The sequence below is a fragment of the Labeo rohita genome, unplaced genomic scaffold (assembly GCF_022985175.1).
Source record: "Labeo rohita strain BAU-BD-2019 unplaced genomic scaffold, IGBB_LRoh.1.0 scaffold_402, whole genome shotgun sequence".
Classification (NCBI taxonomy): domain Eukaryota; kingdom Metazoa; phylum Chordata; class Actinopteri; order Cypriniformes; family Cyprinidae; genus Labeo; species Labeo rohita.
In genome coordinates, this window is record NW_026129320.1 from 526 (window position 1) to 6,614 (window position 6,089).

The following is a 6,089-nucleotide window of genomic DNA, read 5'->3' on the forward strand; positions in this document are numbered from 1 at the left end:
GAGCCCTAAATCAGCCAAGGTACCAGCACAAAAACATATACAGCAAAATATTGTGTAATTAACAACAAAATTCCCTTATTTCAGGTGCCACAAAGAAAACAGCTTATAACTCACAGTACATTTAATAAAGCTTATTTTTTGTTAAATAAAAAATGTGTTTAAAATTTAGACTTATTTCAGAGACTGCCATAGACCTGCTGCGGCAGTAATAACAGCCTTTTTACAGATGTGTCCTAGTAGGATCAGCAAAGCTGAAAAAAAAAAATATTTCAAGTGTGCGACTTTGCCACTCTTTGCCCATTGTCACATACAAATCTATGGACCAATTACGAATTATCACCTCCGTTTACCTCTTTAAAGTTTGCTTATTTTTGTTCAATGATTATGTATATGTAAAATTGTAAACTGTATTACAGCACTATTACTAGGCTGGTTCAATTAAATAGAAATCAGCCAATAATGCATTCTCTTGTCCTACAGTCAAAACCCCTGACTCCCCTGACTCCATCCGCCGCTACAACATGGTGTTGGAGAAGATTAAAAAGGATCACATCAGCAAAGCTGAAGCTTATGCAAGGCTTGGGGTAGATCGAAATACCATCGTGTCTCCGATTGCGGAACTTGCAGCCACTAACCCAGATCTGTTCCACACGTTGAGGTCCACTTTTAAAAGGAAGGACAGCCTGAAAAGGTTTACTGAAACTAGCAGGGGGTTTTGTGAGCAGGAGCCTACAGCTTCAGCTATCCTAAAGAAAAAAGGCGACGGATCCTTACTGGATATTTACAAGAACTAAGCTATGTTCTGTATGCCATGCGTTTGTGTCATTTATTTATTTGTTTATTTTACTTTTGTTCAGCATTAAATATTTCATGAGGAGTCTACATCAGTAGCTTGAAGGTGGCTCCTTACCTTAAAAATACTAAGCTGTTTGTGAAGCCTTTTTTCATCTTTTTTTTTTTATTTTTTGTAACTCCTTTAACAGCTTTATGGTTTTGTGAAGTGTTTTCAGATAAAGGCACTAAACGTTCATGGTATATGTACCGAATTTCTTCTCAGCTCTTTTCAGGCATTGATGTTGATTTTACTGGGACAAGAACTGGGTTAACTGGCACTGCATGAAAAACAAAACAATAAAAAACACCTATTATACAGGGTCAAAATAGAACTTTAATTAAATATAAAGGTAAATGAATAAATAGCAATTAAATTGTATTATTTATAAATTACAGTTGTAGATCTAGACAGTTGGCTATGATTACCTATGGCTATGATTTTATTAGGCCTTATACAGTTGTCTAATTGATTTTATTATCTCAAGCATCCAGAAAACACACAAAAGAAAATTAAGCAGCTTTACTACGATAAAACCATAGTTAATTTTGGCAAGGGTTGTGATGTCCACATGTTTTTGTTGAAGAAATTATAGAAGCTGTAGCATTTCTATCACAAGATTAAATGGATATTTGAATTAAATGTTTGGTCAAATTACTACCGACGTTTAAACACGTTATTAACGTCAACAGCCATAAAAGTTTCTCAGGATTATGAACGCACCTGAAAGTGCGTTATTATTTATTATTTGCAGTCAGCCGCAAACATTAGGCTACCTGAGCAAGTGCGAGCGCGGGCGCGAATGCGGGAAAGGCGCGTTACGTGTGCTGTACTCTACTGTGTGTGTACATGTATATGTTAACATTACTATAGAAGTAATTTTTTTTTTTTGAGCAACTGGGACTGTGCCCCCCTGAGAGTTGGTGCCCTACGCAGTTTGCGTACTCTGCGCCGGTACTGCTTGTAAAAGCGTCCATTTTACTTTCACTTTTAAATTAGCGGCATTAAGGTAACGAAACGAATTTTTATTAACAAAACGAATAATAATACACCATGTTATATGCCTAATATAAATCAAAAACGTACACAAAGCTTAAATATGTATACACAACTGAAAAACATTGTGTAACCAAATAAATAAGAAACGTAGAACGTTTATTAGCAAAACGAATAAGAAAGCTTGGATATATATATATATATATATATATATATATAACACAGTTTAAATAAATAAAAAGCAGCAAACACTTTGGAACCAAATATATATGAAACTGCCATTATCACCTTAGATAAATGGCAGAAGTCAACAGGCTTTTCAAAATCCAAAGTATTTCTAAAACAGGCACTTTTGCATTTCGTTTTGAAACTCTTCCACCATAGTCTTGTCTTTCTCACCTCTCTCTTGTCAGTCAGCTCCACTCACTCTACACACTCTAAAAAGTGCTGGGTTAAAAAATAACCCAACCTTAACCCAGCTGCTGGGTAATTATGGGACAGAACACGCGTTGGGTTGTTTTGACCCAAGTGCTGGGTTTAACCATTTGACCCAGAATGCTGGGTTGTTTATTTGACCCAACCAGTGGGTCAGGTTAACTGTGTTGCTGGGTTAAACATAACCTAATCATTGGGTTATTTGTTGTCTTATTGCCTTGCTACCTTTATATTTACCAATAATAATAAATAATCACAAAAGAATGTAAAATTATTATTGCTTTTCTGTAATACAGTTAGAAAAACACACAAAAAATGCAAATGTAAACATCAATTTAATAAGTTTTATTTCTTTTTAAAACAATTTTCAAAAGGGTGCAGCTGTCAAACATTTTATCCAACCATTAAAGACACATAAAACAACAATTTTAGTAGATCAGTTACTTTAAAACACAAAACTGTGTAAACTAGGCACTGTAGATTGCGATTCTTTGTCAACATTGCAGCAGCAGAACACTCAAAAATATACTGCAAGCTGGAGAAATTCCCAGACAACAAGTCAGTGGCTTCAGTGGCACGGCCCTTAACAAAGGGCGAAGGTCTGGGATGTCGTTGTCTCATCCCCAATAGGCACAAATCCACCATGCTGGTCTGCATCTGTTAATTATACGACACTTAGTCTTGAAGACACTTAGGCCTTTAAAATATACTCATTTTAGAAGAAAATTTCAAACTACACATTTTTAGTCTTTTACATCTGAACACCTCATACAGTGGTGGCCAAAATGATTGGAACACTAGTATTTTCACCAGCTAAACAATTGTTTTAAGTCAGTGATTTCTATTTTTTGCTGTAGTGTGTCAGTAGGAAGTATCAGTTTACATTTCCAAAAATTCATTACATATATATATATATATATATATATATAAAGTAAAACATAACTTACAGGTTTGTATGTCAGTGAATGGCTTCCAGACTTCTGTGGTTGTGGTTCTGTGGACCCTTCCTCCAGAATGGGCAGGACAGAATGAGCACTCTCCCCTTTAACATCAAGACCACAAGAATAAAACAGTGCAAACTGTGAAACTTATCTCATAATCAAAACAACACAGTGAAACACTTTCATATGAAAATTTTCTATAGATTGACATATTATAGGAAATACTTTACCTGACGTCATGTCACCCAGGTCTTAATGCACCTTTCCATCTTGCAAATGTAGCCCAGTCTACAAAAAGTCTGCCTCTGGATGTAGCTTCCTGAAGTCTTGTGAAATCTGATCAAGTTTGAAAAAAATAAAATAAAATAAAAAACACACACAAATGTGGTTAAATAAGTAACTATGTATAATACCAGTAACTATGGTTATTTTAATGAAAAGATCAAATTCTAAATCAAATCATAGTTATTGAATGTTACTGAATGATATAACTTACCTTCAAAGGTTTTAACCAGGGTATCAAGCTGCCTTTCCTTCAACTTCTCTATTACAAAGCTGTCCATCCGCACCAGCAAGAATCTCACATATCTAGAATGAAATTTCAGATTTAGAAAATTAGAATTTCACAAAACTTATTTTATATAGAAAGCAGGTTAATGCGTTTGCAGCACATCAAACACAGATCAGGTGATCACGTGATTCTCCACAGTTTCTGATTAAATCGGTCGGGTTTTCTCTGTATCAGAGCCATCGCGTGTGAACAGCAGCATCTGGGTGGAGGAGCGGATGAAGCGGGCGCGGGCGCATTTAGGCGCAAATCATCAAATATATTTAAAAGGAAGCGCCACTGTTCTGACCGCATCACTGTCGTTACCGGGTGTTTTTAGGGAATATTTGTATATACTCATATGCGATTAAATTAGCTATTCATGTGGTGGACTGTCGCGATTTTGGCTAATGCAGGACATCTCGATGCGCAGCAGAGGGGATTAGAAGTGGGTACACGCAAAGCCAACTGATAAAGAAGTGGACATAAGCCGTATACCTGCGTATACCCTGCACTACACCACTGCTTATACACCACGAGAGTTAAAGTAAGGTGAATAGCGCAGCTAATGCAGCTACCTGAGGAAAAAAAGAGCGCGAAAATGCACAACATAACAATGACGGATTTAACGTTGGATTCGGCACGTCGCAAACATTGACTTGAAAAAAAAATGACCTTAAAAGATCAATTTTAGTACGAAATGACATAATTCTGACAAAACATTACAATGCCATACAGTAAGCAGACAGTAACTGAACTTACCCCGTATTTCTAACCTATGCCTGTTCTCATGAAGCGTTAAAAAAAGGGACATGTGTGTTATATATGAATAAAACTTTGCACGTGCACACACACAACTTTTATTTAACAATGAAGCGATTGTTGAGGCAAGAAAGTACCTCACTATAGGCTACTACTTAACGTTCGTTAATCATTCACAGAATAAACCCTAACCCCGCACAGCGACATATCAAATATTTCATTAAACAGTGAAATCATGTGCTTTAAACCACAACTTGTTAAAAATAAAGGTAAATAATCATATAATCAAATTATCTTACCGTATAATCCTGCTTGCTGCGAATTTCGTGACCGCCTGACGAGGAGACGAGTGAAGAATCCAGAAAGTTCGATGAAGTGGAAAAATAAACAAACCGGTTGGGTTAAAATAACCCAACCCGCGTGTTCAGTGGTGAAAGTCCATTTGACCCAGCATGATCAACCCAACTGTGTGTTTACAGTACCTCAAAAAAACCCAGAATTCTGACCCAGAACAAATAACCCAGTAATGTGTTTACAGAAATAACCCAGCACTTTTTAGAGTGCATGATAAATGAAATCTGCTCTGCGACTGTCGTTCGGCACACTGCATTGAGCAGCCGTGTTCAGTTTTAATTGTATTGTCTATTCTCTAACTAAACTAAATGATTTTTATTGCTATACAAAATTCAAAAGGACAAGTTCTTCTCCTGGTGACTGACAGATGAAGCAGCAAATACCGCCATCTACCGCGCATTTTTTAATGAATATTGAGCGACTTAAGCGATGTAGCACAGAAATTACGCCTTCGCTTCACTTTACTTTAAAATGAAACGCATGAGGAAACAATCCCTCACGAAAATGAATGCCATGATCATATGAATTTAACACTTTCTGCTCTGATTTAAGACCTTTTCAAGTCCTTAATTCACGGGAAAGTGATTTAAGAATTTTTAAGACTTTTTTAAGACCCGCGGAAACCCTGCAATAAAGCTTTGATTATGCTATTAGAGGAATTTTTACTGGGGGTGCAGTTTAAAGGTTGAATTTAACACGTTTCGACTAATTAATAGACTATAATTATAAATAATATAGTGTTTAATTGATTAATTAATAATTTGCATAGTTTAATTTGTAAATGAAAATACAGCACGCTAATTTATCGTCACATACCGGAGTAAATATAATCATAAAGTCAAAACTTTATGGGTGTAATTGTCTGGTGTTTACAGTTTTTGGACTGCTAGCATAAGTTTGCAATACTAGCATAATTAACAAAACGTTAATTAGGTAAAACATTACATGAATTGAGAGGGGAAACTTTTTTATTTCATTAGGTACCCCATTTTAAAGAGACCACAAGGGAAGGGTGGCTGGGAGGGTGGGGGGAAGTTGAATTGATGTGTGATTCTGGTTAAGTTGTAAGTAAAATTATAATAAAAAAAAAGCATATATAACTATATATATATAGCCCTAACCAGTTATTATAATAATAATATTATTAAAATATTACTATATTAAAGTTTAATAATAATAATATACATTTAATACTAATAATAATAATATAGAATTAAATTAA

General features: G+C 35.4%; 1 long non-coding RNA gene across 1 annotated transcript; it reads right to left on the reverse strand.

The window, feature by feature from the left end:
• Positions 1–2,639: 2,639 nt before the first annotated feature.
• On the reverse strand, positions 2,640–5,892 carry LOC127160614 (uncharacterized). Its single transcript, XR_007826802.1, has 4 exons — positions 3,701–5,892; positions 3,435–3,540; positions 3,211–3,305; positions 2,640–2,920 (listed from the first exon to the last, which is right to left on the reverse strand). It is a non-coding gene; the product is annotated as an uncharacterized LOC127160614 (long non-coding RNA).
• Positions 5,893–6,089: the final 197 nt, after the last annotated feature.